This window comes from Clytia hemisphaerica, unplaced genomic scaffold (assembly GCF_902728285.1).
Source record: "Clytia hemisphaerica strain Z4C2 unplaced genomic scaffold, Clytia hemisphaerica genome assembly, whole genome shotgun sequence".
Classification (NCBI taxonomy): domain Eukaryota; kingdom Metazoa; phylum Cnidaria; class Hydrozoa; order Leptothecata; family Clytiidae; genus Clytia; species Clytia hemisphaerica.
In genome coordinates, this window is record NW_027103993.1 from 327,109 (window position 1) to 343,580 (window position 16,472).

Genomic DNA, 16,472 nt, shown 5'->3' on the forward strand with positions numbered 1-16,472 from the left:
CTCGTTCATCTAAGAAAAACAGGAACACGAGAATTAAGCCAATTGAAATCAGAACACGTCACCAAATTAATAAACAGTTTGTTTCGATTAATTACAATATCGCCTTCGCGAAAATAGCGGTCACGTATTCAATTTCGCGAACTCAAATTGAAATAAATTAATTTGATCTTTGTAGTGTCTGTTAATGGAAAACATCTTAAAAACCCTATTAGCCCCAGAGGGGGGTAGAATCTACCACGCTGGAGTTCTTTTGTGTTGGAGAAAAATTTTTTAAACGACAAAAGCTTATTAAGAGTACTTGTGCAAGATTTTAGGGTCATAGGTCGTCCAGATCAGGTTTTAAGACTTTATTGTGAAACATGACTTAAAACCCAGCTAAAATGGCTTAAAACTCAAAAATTTAAAGGACTGATAACTTTTGAACTATTTAACCAATAATTTTCAAATTTTGACACGTGATAGGCATTGACAATATAAATTTGAAAAATTAAAAAAATAATTGAAAATGATGATGTCATCGGTTTTTAACCCCCCACCCCTGGGGATACAAAAATCTAAAAAGCTTGGGGTTAATAGGGATTAGGTTTTACATGGGACCCGTCAACGGGGGGGGGGTCCATGGCCTCCCCACTTTTTGGTGGGCGATATTTTTTTCCAAAACATTGGCCATCTCACTCAAAATGGCTCGCCGGGGCCCATGTTTTAGTGTTTTTAGTTTCAGGTCCCTACAAAAATTTGAATCGCAAAGAAATATTCGCGACATTTTTGCACATTTATGAGTATTTGCGAAGATTAAAATGACGTTATTGACCAAATTATTAACTCTTTCCTTTTCCTTTTTCCTTCCTTTTCCACACCGCAAACATTGCTACTGGTTTGAAAATGAAAACGAATAAATTGGGCGACTCGTATAAACTTTCACTTTTCATTCTCATTGTTTTCGGGTTATTGATAGAACATTACAAGGAAGTGTTGTTCATAAAAATTCTTTGGTAGCCGGGAGCTGACCATTAACACGATTGATGAACTACTAATGATATAAACAACACATATCAAAATATCTTAAGAATTTACGTTTTGAAAATCACAACATGTCAATATGGAACACAAGTGAAAGATTCAAGCAAAAATGCCATTGAGTACTTTACTTAAGGGGAACAAATTTTGCTGAAATTTTTCACTGCCTTGTCAAAAATATTTCTCGAACAATTAACTTTTTTTATAATCTTCGAAATTAAACCCTAATTCTTGCCAAAACAGTCATTATCAGGCAAAAAAGTGATTGATTGGCCATGCATATCTTCCCAAGGAATACAGGTTAACTAGTTAGTAATCAGTGTTAAACAATATTCAAATGGTCTGGAAGACTCTTGTTACTTTAGCTTTAACTTTTTCCCCGCATCCTTTTCAGTAGACAAATCATCCACCTTAAATTGAACACTTTCGATCGTGTGACCAAATAATGGAGCTTTATGTTTCCGTTTTGAATGGATATTTGGTCGAGTAAAAGCGATTTCATTTGATTGATAGTTAGGAAATATAACAATTGGAGATACTCCCAAAAATGACCAACGGGTTTATGCAGAGCCAGCTATATTATTGTTAGATTTTTAAATGTCTTTATCTCTTTATACCGCAGTAAAAACTGAAAAACCTTAACACAGAATTCTCTTAGAAGTTTTGAAAGCATGCCAAAAAAAGAGTCAATTATGCAAACTGTTGTAGTCGTTTAGGATATTACACCTCCTCCAGTAAAATATACAGATCGATGTTTTGAAAAACATAATTTCCTTTTCAAATTTCCTTCATAGATGTTTAGTTATTTCTTGTGTTTACCTATCCAATATATATTGGCTAACCAATTGATAATTATTTATTTGTTTCTTAACTATCTCATTTGGCTCGTTTTGAACTGCTTGATTCTTTTAACTTTTGAAAAGTTTCTAAAGATATTTTGTAAAGTTCTTCAGATCAGACATAACGATTTAAAATACAATTTTGGGTCGAAATAAATTCACCAACATCTGCTACATTCAATCGTCATCCGAAATGCGGCAAAAATTTTAAGGCTTTTTCTGCTTGATAGGTTGAAGATTCGCGTCAATAGTTGTGATCCATGTATCATCATTTATGAGATTCGCACCGGATTGGCTAGGAGGCGGAAGAAATAATTATTATAATGGGTTTCTCACTTTGTCGAATACTGTCGAATACTACATTGAGTGGGTTGAGCTTGTTAATGGCTAATTACTGTTCTAAATAAATCTTTTTAGTGAGTTTTTACGTCGGAAATGAGATTCTCTAATGAAGAAATCTCAGCGAAATTTGCCATTTGCATGAAATGATGACGGTGGGGGGGGGGGACTAATTGCACAACTAATAAAACCAACACAAGGTGCTTAACCAAGGACCAGTACACAGACATTGTAAGGTTTCAGCTCCAGTGAAATTAAGATTGAATAATTAGCTTGCTCTTGTAGTCTGTTTGCTTTTTCGACGGTCGTGAGTAGACCTAGAATGGAAAATCACCGAAAACCTGAGCTGGGAGTGCACTCCTGTCTTACAGCGCAAAAAAATTCCATCTATCAGTCCAATCAGTGATAAAATTCTATTGTTCCGATTCAACAATTCCAATTGAGATGGTTTCTGAATGAATTTTTTCACGGAATTTCAAATGGGCATGAAATCAAAGTCAATTTTCTATGAAACAAAACTATTTAAGAACATAAGACTTCGCTGGCCAAAATATTAAGAACAAGTTAAGAATGTTTTAAGGTTTTGCAAAAAATGGGCGAAAATACGGAATGGTGAAAAGAAGAACATTTTTAGGCTTAAAACAAAAAAAAGTTAAGAACAACCGAAAGCTTTCAAAAATTTTGGATTTTTCTTGTTGAAAAAACGTGTACAAATGGGGCTGAAATTGTAGGGTGTTTTTTCACCGGGGAAAAGGTTTTGGCAGAATTTTTCAGGGAGGTGGGATCTCACTGGGTTTGTGACACAAGGGAAGAAAGCAGCCGGTGAGGTGACCTTTTTTTCCGATGGTCTGAGAGTATGTTTCAGCTTGAGATTTCGATCGGTTCTGATCGGAGCTTCCTAAATTAATCAGCTAGAAATGACGATGTATTCTGACGGGACAGGGGTCCTATAATTAAATTTATTTAACGTGTTCTTGTTATCTACAATCGGCGCCGAAATATTTGGCACAAAAGGGGAATTCCCTCAAAGCTTTAAACCCGCAAGTGATTTTGAAGTGCTTTGAAGTTCAGTTTGAAAATAGAGTTTTAACTTTGAGTTTTAAAATTAGACTTCAGACTCAAAAATAAAATATGGCTGAAAACATAGACTGGACGCCACTTAACCCCTCCAAAATCGAAAAACCCAATGAAACAAAGTGGAAGTACTGAAATTACAATTCCCGCCCGAGCTTTCAATTCTGGAAAACGTCAAAATACCCAAAATTGCCAATATATTTCAGCGCCGATGGTAGGTAACCCTAGAAAACTTCAGAACACATTTTTAAGGAGACAGGGGTATAACCAAGACCAACCAACAACCAATCTTGTTGCCTAATAACCCTAGAAAGTTTCAAAACACATCATTCGTGGAAAACACATCCAACTATAAACAGGGTGTCTACGGATTTTTTTTCGGGATTTTCAAGGTTTTCAAGGTTTTTTTGGTCATTTTTAAGTGGTTTTTCAAGGTTTTTTGGCAAAAACTTTGGCATTTTTCAAGGTTTTTTGATACTCAGTTGATATGGCTCTTTACAGGAATTTTTTTTTTCAGAGTGGTAGGTGGAAGAAAAATAGAGGACAGCAAATAAGTAGTAAGATATGGAGAAAGCTGGCACATTTTTGACACCTCCAGCAATGCCGAAAGTGAGTGACACTACAGAAAGTGAGTGACACTACAGAAAGTGAGTGACACCACAGAAAGTGAGTACACTACAGAAAGTGATTGACACCTTACAGAAAGTGAGTGTCAACCACAGAATAAGTTTCAAGTGGTAAATAATTTTCTGGTTATCTATAAAAGCATTAAAGTCATTTTCCCTATCGGAAACACCCGAAAACACCAGAATTTGAGTGTTACTAAAATTGCAACACATGGTTCAAACTCAACACCTCCAGTAAATAATTTTCAGGTTATCTATTAAAGCACTGACCTTCTTAGTATAATTTTTCATAAATCATAAAAACTGAGTACATTGTTGACAATAACACCATCACCGACCATGTGAAAGATTTGATATATAGGTAATTTTATCAGTAAAAGGAAACATGTGCGAGATAGCAACAATTTTGATTAAAGAAAATAACAAAGTCTTATTTTTAATTGTAAAAGATGAATTTGGAAACGTTCGTTTTTTGAAAGTCTTCAAGGCATTTGATTGAAAATTCTTTAAGCGTTTATTAAGCTAAACATTTTTTGAGGTAAGCAACACTGCTACACGTGTAAAAATCGAGTCCGGTATAAACAAGTCGAGGTTGATGAACTAAGCAAATCAAATGAAATTCTCAAAATGGAAGAACAAACGAAAATTAAATTTTGATGTTGAAAACTACCTTGATAAAGACAAGGATGATTTTTTATCATAACTCAAGGACCCAACATTTGAAGTCCAAAGAAAATTCGTGAAGGAGGCTCCCAGAGTCAATTAAATTATCACTATTGTCTAGCTACTGGAAACAAGTGTTCATAGAAGATGGTTTTTCGAACTTCGCGAAAGTTGTTAATGAAAGGGAATCAAACGATATTTGCAATAGTACGCTGGATGGAGGGAGAAATTGAGTATATAAAGTTGGAACTCTTAGCTGATGATCGATGGGTTAAAAATCTAAGATTACAAAAATTTTAGATTGTTAAGGGAATGAATGAAATAGTTTATTTAAGAAGAAACAAAACAACATCGATAACAAAATTGAACGTAGATACACCAAAGCAAATAAAAGATATGTAAATATTTAGGATTTTAGGATTGCTTAAATGAATGTAAAGATGCTCAATATATAAGTTATTACTATAATCCAAAAACCCTATGTGACCCTACTTTGAGCTAAATCGTAGAGGCAATAAAAAAGAACTAAGAAAACAAACATTTATTGATTGATGGTAATATATTTCTAGCTTATAAAAAACAATGTTACCATTTACAAGGATCAAATCTCATTCTTTCATTGCATCATTTGGAATTTGTCGATTAATTAGAAAGCGACGTTTTTCAACAGCGAAATCCAATGCTTCTTCAAAATCCATATCTTCCTCATCTCTAACCCTTTGTAAAGTTTCCATCACAGATTTATGTGTTTTATCCTTTTTCATTGCTCGAAGAAAAAGGATCTTGTATTTATAAATCTCATGAATTGATAAGTCAGTCTCTTGACATTCGTTCAACATGCTCTCCCAAATATTAAATGTTTCTTTAACACCTTGAGATTCTTCACTATCACTGGACATGGACTCGCTGTCTATAAAGTCCTCATCAGACTCTTCATCTTCTTCTTCAGATTCTTCAGGGTGGGCCTTTGCAACATGTCGATTGTAATTGCTTTTATTGGAAAAGGTCTTTTCGCAATCGTCACATTCATACATCGTGTTTCTCCCGTTGGTTTTAAACTTATTTGAAGAAGTAGCATCCTTACATACGAATTTATATGCAAAACACAAGAGTAATCCGATATCGGGTTTCTCTTTAGGATCCAGGTTTCTCTCCAAGATCTTTGTTTCTTCCAGATTACCTAGTCTTTACTAGTCCACGTTCGTTTCTTGGTCCGGGACTAGCTTGAGAAATCTAGTTTTACTTGATCCTCTTTTGGGACTCCAGTAGTCCTATACCTAGTCCTTGTTAGTCCCTTTTTTGAGACCAAACAATTCTTATTGGTGGCTGCAAAGTAATCCCTTTTTGTTTCAACATAGTCCCTTTTAGACTTCTATTAGGACTACCCGATTCCTGTTTCGGACTACTTAGTTTTGATAATTCGTTTTCGGAATTAGCTAAATCCTGTTTTGGATACCCAATTTAAGCTTCAGGAGTATCTAATCCTCTTTTGTATCTACATAGTGCTAGTTTAATTATCCTTAGGATTAACGGGATTAGCTAATCTTTCTTTGGAACTAACCAATCCTTATTTGGATTGCCTAATCCCTCTTTGGGACTAACTAATCCTCATTTGAGATTACCTGATCCCTCTTTGGGATCAACTAATCCTCATTTAGGATTACCTAATCCCGTCTTTTGGATCAACTAATCCTCATTTGGGATCACCTTATCTCTCTCTGGGATCAACTAATCCTCATTTGGGATTACCTAATCCGTCTTTAGGATCAACTACTCCTCATTTAGGATTACCTAATCCCTCTTTGGGATCAAATAATCTTCATGTGGGATTACCTAGTCCCTCTTTGGGACCAACTAATCCTCATTTGGGGACTAGCTTGAGGAATCTAGTCTTACATGATCCTCTTTTGGGACTAAGTAGTTCGGTACCTATAGTCCTTGTTAGTCCCTTTTTTAGACCAACCAATTGGAACTACATGATTCTAGCTAATCCCTCTTTTAGGATTACTTAATCACTAGTTGGATCCTTTCTCCCAATTCACATCAAAGGCTCATGGTATGTTGTTGTTGTTGTTGTTGTTGTTGCTGTTGCTTTCTTTTTCCTTTTTTTTATTGTTTTTTTTTTCGTGCGTTTTTTGTTTGGTGTGGGATTTTATTATTTTGTTAGTTACATCCGTAAGTCCCGCCAAAGGCGGGGCTTACGCCCCGGGCCCCGTCAGAAGTGCAGTGAAAGTCAACTTTAGGTATGCTATAAATCCGATCCGATCCGATTGACGTTTTAAGGTATCAATACGCAATAAAAGTCGTAACGACTGCTAAGAAATTAAACTATGATTGAAACAATGGATGTAAAGCTAAAACATCCTTTTAGTATACTCGTTAGCTGTTTAAGAGGTGCAGGGAAATCTGTTTTTGCCCAAAAAGTCCTACTTTCCAACCATAGAATATGTCATTCGATTGCCGGCCAATCTTGATGAAATGTTTGACAAATCGAAAAACAATCTGCAAAGGTGTTTATCAAAAAGTGATGACTTAAAACGTCAAATTTGATCGGATTTATAGCATACCTAAAGTTGACTTTCACTGCACTTCTGACGGGGCCCGGGGCGTAAGCCCCGCCTTTGGCGGGACTTACGGATGTAACTAACAAAATAATAAAATCCCACACCAAACAAAAAACGCACGAAAAAAAAAAACAATAAAAAAAAGGAAAAAGAAAGCAACAGCAACAACAACAACAACAACAACAACATACCATGAGCCTTTGATGTGAATTGGGAGAAAGGATCCAACTAGTGATTAAGTAATCCTAAAAGAGGGATTAGCTAGAATCATGTAGTTCCAATTGGTTGGTCTAAAAAAGGGACTAACAAGGACTATAGGTACCGAACTACTTAGTCCCAAAAGAGGATCATGTAAGACTAGATTCCTCAAGCTAGTCCCCAAATGAGGATTAGTTGGTCCCAAAGAGGGACTAGGTAATCCCACATGAAGATTATTTGATCCCAAAGAGGGATTAGGTAATCCTAAATGAGGAGTAGTTGATCCTAAAGACGGATTAGGTAATCCCAAATGAGGATTAGTTGATCCCAGAGAGAGATAAGGTGATCCCAAATGAGGATTAGTTGATCCAAAAGACGGGATTAGGTAATCCTAAATGAGGATTAGTTGATCCCAAAGAGGGATCAGGTAATCTCAAATGAGGATTAGTTAGTCCCAAAGAGGGATTAGGCAATCCCAAATAAGGATTGGTTAGTTCCAAAGAAAGATTAGCTAATCCCGTTAATCCTAAGGATAATTAAACTAGCACTATGTAGATACAAAAGAGGATTAGATACTCCTGAAGCTTAAATTGGGTATCCAAAACAGGATTTAGCTAATTCCGAAAACGAATTATCAAAACTAAGTAGTCCGAAACAGGAATCGGGTAGTCCTAATAGAAGTCTAAAAGGGACTATGTTGAAACAAAAAGGGATTACTTTGCAGCCACCAATAAGAATTGTTTGGTCTCAAAAAAGGGACTAACAAGGACTAGGTATAGGACTACTGGAGTCCCAAAAGAGGATCAAGTAAAACTAGATTTCTCAAGCTAGTCCCGGACCAAGAAACGAACGTGGACTAGTAAAGACTAGGTAATCTGGAAGAAACAAAGATCTTGGAGAGAAACCTGGATCCTAAAGAGAAACCCGATATCGGATTACTCTTGTGTTTTGCATATAAATTCGTATGTAAGGATGCTACTTCTTCAAATAAGTTTAAAACCAACGGGAGAAACACGATGTATGAATGTGACGATTGCGAAAAGACCTTTTCCAATAAAAGCAATTACAATCGACATGTTGCAAAGGCCCACCCTGAAGAATCTGAAGAAGAAGATGAAGAGTCTGATGAGGACTTTATAGACAGCGAGTCCATGTCCAGTGATAGTGAAGAATCTCAAGGTGTTAAAGAAACATTTAATATTTGGGAGAGCATGTTGAACGAATGTCAAGAGACTGACTTATCAATTCATGAGATTTATAAATACAAGATCCTTTTTCTTCGAGCAATGAAAAAGGATAAAACACATAAATCTGTGATGGAAACTTTACAAAGGGTTAGAGATGAGGAAGATATGGATTTTGAAGAAGCATTGGATTTCGCTGTTGAAAAACGTCGCTTTCTAATTAATCGACAAATTCCAAATGATGCAATGAAAGAATGAGATTTGATCCTTGTAAATGGTAACATTGTTTTTTATAAGCTAGAAATATATTACCATCAATCAATAAATGTTTGTTTTCTTAGTTCTTTTTTATTTTGCCTCTACGATTTAGCTCAAAGTAGCGTCACATAGGGTTTTTGGATTATAGTAATAACTTATATATTGAGCATCTTTACATTTATTTAAGCAATCCTAAAATCCTAAATATTTACATATCTTTTATTTGCTTTGGTGTATCTACGTTCAATTTTGTTATCGATGTTGTTTTGTTTCTTCTTAAATAAACTATTTCATTCATTCCCTTAACAATCTAAAATTTTTGTAATCTTAGATTTTTAACCCATCGATCATCAGCTAAGAGTTCCAACTTTATATACTCAATTTCTCCCTCCATCCAGCGTACTATTGCAAATATCGTTTGATTCCCTTTCATTAACAACTTTCGCGAAGTTCGAAAAACCATCTTCTATGAACACTTGTTTCCAGTAGCTAGACAATAGTGATAATTTAATTGACTCTGGGAGCCTCCTTCACGAATTTTCTTTGGACTTCAAATGTTGGGTCCTTGAGTTATGATAAAAAAATCATCCTTGTCTTTATCAAGGTAGTTTTCAACATCAAAATTTAATTTTCGTTTGTTCTTCCATTTTGAGAATTTCATTTGATTTGCTTAGTTCATCAACCTCGACTTGTTTATACCGGACTCGATTTTTACACGTGTAGCAGTGTTGCTTACCTCAAAAAATGTTTAGCTTAATAAACGCTTAAAGAATTTTCAATCAAATGCCTTGAAGACTTCAAAAAACGAACGTTTCCAAATTCATCTTTTACAATTAAAAATAAGACTTTGTTATTTTCTTTAATCAAAATTGTTGCTATCTCGCACATGTTTCCTTTTACTGATAAAATTACCTATATATCAAATCTTTCACATGGTCGGTGATGGTGTTATTGTCAACAATGTACTCAGTTTTTATGATTTATGAAAAATTATACTAAGAAGGTCAGTGCTTTAATAGATAACCTGAAAATTATTTACTGGAGGTGTTGAGTTTGAACCATGTGTTGCAATTTTAGTAACACTCAAATTCTGGTGTTTTCGGGTGTTTCCGATAGGGAAAATGACTTTAATGCTTTTATAGATAACCAGAAAATTATTTACCACTTGAAACTTATTCTGTGGTTGACACTCACTTTCTGTAAGGTGTCAATCACTTTCTGTAGTGTACTCACTTTCTGTGGTGTCACTCACTTTCTGTAGTGTCACTCACTTTCTGTAGTGTCACTCACTTTCGGCATTGCTGGAGGTGTCAAAAATGTGCCAGCTTTCTCCATATCTTACTACTCAAATAAAATTTATTCGCTTTTGGTGCCCGGGGAATTACTTCCACAGTTAAATTCCTATTTCCCTCTCGAGAACAATACCACAAAAAGAAATACTCCAGCTCCCTAGTCTTCCAACTGTAGAAATAAAGAATTAGAAGCAAAACCAATTGTTTACAGTGACCGAGGAGGCGCAAACATGGTTTGCGTTGACGAGAAAAAATTTTGATTTTGACTCTTTCAAATGGCTAAAAAACGCCTTGTTTTTGATTTTGTTTTTTACAAAATTCAGTTGCAAAAGAGTAGTTTGTTTTCTAAGGAATCCTCTAAATTTTACTGATAAACGGTCATTATTCCAAGACGCCCTGAAGCGATTTAAAAATTGGAGAACAGCCGATTTCTTAGGGCTCATGCATAGGAAAATTAGTGACAAAAACTCAGTTAATGATAAAAGAATATGTTGCATTCGTTGCAACAGAATCGCAACAGAAACAGGAAAACATGGAATTCTCTAAATGTTATAAAGGTTTAGCGCCGCACGCGATTTTTTACTTATTCTCACTTTTCGAATGAGTGGATAGTGCTTTTCAAGGTTTTTAACGATTTTTCAAGGTTTTCAAGGTTTTTCCCAGAAAATTGATAGTTTTCAAGGTTTTCAAGGTTGGGTGGTTCATTTTCAAGGTTTTCAAGGTTTTCAAGGTTTTCAAGGTCCCGTAGACACCCTGATAAAGCAGTAATAAGTTTAGGGAGACAAAAAGTGCGATAAAACGTTTCCTAGTAATCAGAACACACCATTTGTGTAAAAAACTTGAAGGTCATAACATGTAGTCTTCTAGAAGATAAGAAAATATTTATTTCTAAAAAACTGCTTCACCGACTATTGGGATTATGGAAATAGACAAAAACTCTCCCAAGTAATCTTCTCTACATATAAACGCAGCAGAAAAAAAATTCCGGCTGCAAAAAGACAGGTGAAATGAACCGTAGAGAAGGAGAAATTATTTCTGAAAATCAAAAATTCTTCTTGTTCAGAATGTGAGCGAACATTTGTTTCCTTTGTTTTTACATTTTTGATTTTTGTTTGCCAAACTTATCAAACAAAAGTCTTGCCATTTGAGACGACCTAGTTTAAACGCAACAAATTAAATAGCGAAAGTGCACCAATTTTTGATTTGAGCGTTTTTTTTTAATTATTGAACTATTGGAAATTTAAAGGAAATTGGCGAGTCGACTTGAACCATAAACCATAAATATGGATATCGTTTAAAAGAGAATTTTACTACCGGCGCAATATAACGAACAATGAAAACCCTAGCAAACTGAGACTTAGAAATTTTCAAAAAGAAATAAAACCTTAACAACATTCGACCATCAAACATTAAAGATGGGAATCATAGAGAAGCTCCGTGAATCGATTCCATGCGTCATCTCCAGACGAACATCGTTCATCACCATGACAATCCTACTTGGATCTTTCTTCATAGTGGAAATGGTTGTCGGTTATATCACCAACTCCATGGCTTTGATCGCTGATGCCTTCCACATGTTAAGCGATGTCGCTTCATTGGTTGTCGGATTTTTGGCGTTGCAATATTCAACCATGAAAGCACCAAGTGAAGTGTATACGTATGGGTACGCCAGAGCTGAGGTGCTGGGAGCACTGGTCAACGCTGTGTTCCTGGTAGCTTTGTGTTTCTCCATTTTCATCGAAGCGTTAAAGAGACTTGTTATCTTGGAGGAGATTGAGAATCCGGTGTTAGTGTTGATTGTCGGTGCTATCGGGCTAGTAGTCAATTTGTTCGGCATGCTTTTGTTTCATCAGACGGGACATGGTCATTCCCATGGTGGGTTATCACATTCGCACTCGCATGGTGGTGGAGGGGATTCCCACGGTCATTCGCACACGCACGCACACGGCCAAGGTCATGGTCAAGCCCGTCCTCCCTTGATGATTCCCAAGACACAAGATAAACAAGAGACAGATACTAGCGTATTCGACCCATTAGATGATGGAGTCAAATCTCATAGCACACCGGTCAATAAAGGACCAACACCGGAACTAAGTAAATCTAAAGATTCTTTTACTCCAAGCCTTGAAGATGTGCCCGAGGAGAAACCAATTGAACAAAAACTAATCAATGAAGAACAAAAGACAAAAATAAAGACATGAATTTAACAGGCGAAAGTACAGTTTCCATCCCTTGTCACAACAGTCATAATACGAGTCGCCATTCGAAATGCACGAACGCATCCAGTGAAGCTTTCAACAGGTCGCATATCAAAAACATATCAAGTAAGTCAACAATTACCAGTAATGGAGGGTTCGAGTTTTGATTGTTTCATATAGAAAGATTTGTTGGAGTTTGGACATCCATGAGGGGGGATCAGGACGACACTGGTGCTTCTTCACCTGCCTCCAGAAAGATTGGTCTCTGATATTACCAGTTAGATATAGCGGAAGGCCAGAAAAACATGTAGGCAACCGTAGCATAACGGGAGAAAAACCAGCTACGATGGGTGAAGTTTTGGGTCCGAATCACAGCCGGGTCATGCCAAAGATTCCAAAATGGTACCTGATGCCTAACTGCTTGATTTTTAGAGAAATGTATTGCCATTAAAGATGTTTAGGGAGGATGTGATATTTCAAAAAAAAACCTTCCGAAATTCCCAACCTTTACAACGACTAGCTTTCCCAAAATTTTAAAGTATTTATGGTACTTTCAAATATCTCCAAAAGAGATTCCTTGGTAAGGTAAGCTTTTTTTTACCACGTGAACTAGTAAATACTAGTTCAATTATTTCAGAAACAAGCCAAAAAGGCATCTGGTCAACACATCATAAAATACACATATCAACCCTTTAGCGTCACGGTCTGCTTAAAGAGAATTTTTTTTTACCATAAGAAAAAGCGGTCTTATAAAAAAAATTTAAGATACCCTTTGAGAATAGTTTGCACTCCATCGCAGAGCCAGAGGCCCAAGAAAAAGTCTTATATGGCATGGGAGCTTTGGCGAGAATTTGATTGGTTTGTCTTGTGTAAAAAGCCGACTGCACCACTAAGGGGAGGTAGGTGTCAACGGAACGTGTAAAACAGGTGAAGTAGGGAATCATACCTTTCTTTTTCCATTCTCTACAGCGGCCGAAGATGCAGAAAAGAATAACCATCGTTTCCCAACCAAATTCAAATCAGCCGGACAATTAAACATCCATGCAGTGTACCTTCACATTTTGGGCGATGCATTGGGAAGCATCATCGTCATGCTGTCCGCTCTTATTATCATTTATGCTGAAGGTGAGTGAGAAGAATGATGCGTTTGTATTAGAACACCCCCGTGTCACAGACCCACTGGGACCCCAGCCCAATGAAGTATAAGCCCGAAGCCAACAAATCCTACCAAAGATGCGCAGCTAGGGGCGGCCCGCCTGGTTTTTAAACAAATGCCAAATTGAAACTAAACTTTACCGCTAAATTTCGAAAAAAATATCACTCAATCCGGCATAAATAATACGGCGCATATTCAAAGGCTTCACTTTTTCTTGCCTGAGAAATGTTATAGATTCGCTTCTAGCCCTTCGCGCTTAGACTTCATTGCCCCAGCCCCACTATGAAATTGGGCAAAAATTTCGTCCCCGGTGAGAAAATACCCTGGAGTTTCAGCTCCATTGGCAAATTGGCTTTGATTGCACTCCAAAACCATCCCCACTGGATTTTTTAGCCTTGGAACAAAATAATTACTTTCCCCATTTGGATTTCAATATAAGTTTTTATAACCGCCGAAAGTAACTTCCACTGGGGCTGTGAGACAGGGGTGTATTAAGGGATCCTGTTTCACGTTGACTGGACCTTGACCTTTGTTATTAATCTTTCTCAAACACCAACACCCCCTTATGGAATATAAAGCGTAGTGGTAATCGTACTTGCCTTCCGTGCGGAAAGTCCAAGTTCAATTATTACTGTAAGGGCCAGGGCAAACCAGTCCAACATTTCTTCCAACGTGATTTGTTGTTGGATGCTGGATGAAATGTTTGATGGAAAAACTTGGGTCGGATGAAGCGAAAATCAAGGCCGGGGCAAACCGATCCAACATTTTATCTGACATAACTTGGAATAAAATGAAATTCAAAAAATAAAGAAAAAAGTACCACCAAACCAATCCAACGAAAAATTACACAATTCAATGAGAGAGCTTCTTTGATCTCACCGCAAATGTTGGATGAAATGTTTGATGGCGATCAAACTTCATCCAACACCGTCCAACATGATTTTTTTCTTCTTTTTTTGAATTTTCATATTTTTCTAACAATTTGATTTGACGCAAACCGGTCAGAAAAAAGGCATGTTGGATGAAATGTTGAATCGGTTTACCCTGGCCTTAATACTACGGCTCATTTGGCAAGTGGGCGTACCTTCTTCTCGGGCAAACTATACTGAAGCTCTCTCTAACGTTTTGTATAAGATATCTTTGATCACCCGCATTCCAGTAATCCATAAGAATACTTACAAATGATTTTCGTCACCACAGGTACATGGACGTTATACGTGGATCCAGGAATGTCTATTATAATGGTTGCCATCATTTTGAAGACATCAATCCCACTGTTAATCGAGACAGCAAAGATCTTGATGAATTCTGTTCCACATCACATACAAATCAACGACCTAAAGAAACGATTAGTTGAACAAATCAAATGCATACACAACGTTCATGAACTCCACGTGTGGCAATTAGCTGGTGAAAAAATTATCGGTAATATATTTGTAATGTTTTTCACTTTTGCATCCGAAATTCCTACAGAAATTATCGTTGAAACGCGTTCAAGGTTCATTTGAATCCTCGAGGGCTGTGTTTCAAAAGAATTCACGTTTTTGCCAACAAAAAAGATTATGGAAAATGTGTTGGTGCGTATGTTCAAGACTATCAAAGTTTACACAACTTTTTCATACACAACTCCAATTTTCGGGGAGTCCTAGGGTTGCTTAGCATTCTAACTCATTTTCTGATGAGCTTGCTTTGACCACCCCTGATATCATATAATAATTTATGCTTATTGGGGCAATAGCTATCGTTTGCCATGCTTAGATTGCCTAAAAAGCTTTTACTTTGCTTCTGAGAAAAATTTGGCAAATTTGAACCCTCGAACCTTAGCAACCTGGTTTCTTATTAAAAAATGTGAAAATAAGGATATTTCAATAAACCAGGCCTTTCAATTATCGCCTTTCCTGTACCACCCCAAATGCCCATATTTACTTTTGAGATGAGTCTTGCCTTACTTCGCATATGTCTTTTCCGCGGAGAAGACTTTGGTATCTGGCACCCAGATGGTGAAATTTTCATCCGACACGCTAAAGCTCTAAAGGTCGGGAAAATTTTCAACACCTGGAAGGTTTACATTACAGAATTTTACGAGACCGCGTAAAGAATTTTGCAGCGGGAGGTCTGGTAACCCAGCCCTCGTTTTCGGGGATTGACGGGTCCAACCGAAATATTCATGGGTTTACACGTAACACCCGACTGGGAATGCGGCACATCAAAGGCCGACTATCATTCCTCTCCGGAAATTGGCCCGCTCCTTTAGAGCTTTAGCGTGGGCGGCCGCCAATACGCCATCGGAATATCAGATAAAAGACTTTGGTACAGGCTATATTGTTGTCTTGATTCAACTGTTTTCTATTTTGATTGTCAACTATTTTTTTAAATTTAAATGTCTTTTTCATTAAATGTCTTTACCAGTTCTCTTTATTTCACTTCGACAGCTTCTATGCACGTCAAGCTTAAACACCCATTCGATTACGAATTAACATCGAACCGAATCAAAGAGTTTTTCCACGATAATGGTATTCATTCGACCACTATACAAATCGAATTCGATCGAGTCGATGACATTGATCGAAGAGGACCGTGTATGGTCGTGTGTTCACTCGATTCCGCTTGCGATGAAATGATGTGCTGTAAACCCTCGCATTCAACGTTCGATTGAGTCCACAAGGAGTTTAGCTTCAAATCCAAAGTTCTCTGCGTACTAATATTTTTTATGCTCACCAATACTAGCGAAAAATAATACTACCCTATTAGTACCCTTCTCGCTTTCTGGCGTTCGTTATTAAGGTGAGTAAAGCCTACGATACATGGAAACGAGACTGTTTCAAATCATACAATAAAGATCGAGCAATGTCGAAATACATTTACTGACTCATTGACTCATGAATTCGAGAGATCTAGTACCCTCTCAATTAGCCATCATGGAGTTTCGAAAAACCAATCGATAGAGAAAGGAGATGCTTTTAAAGAGAAGACAAAATGGGCGAGGACGAGACAGAGAGAAAATTAACCGTGTTAAGTAAAGTATTACAGATGACAAGTGGAAACGAGTTATGACCAAATTCGA

The 16,472-nt window shown here is 36.8% G+C and overlaps 1 pseudogene; it reads left to right on the top strand.

Moving 5' to 3' along the window:
- Positions 1-11,208: 11,208 nt before the first annotated feature.
- On the top strand, positions 11,209-16,103 carry LOC136811180 (uncharacterized; annotated as a pseudogene).
- The last annotated feature ends 369 nt before the right edge of the window (positions 16,104-16,472 follow it).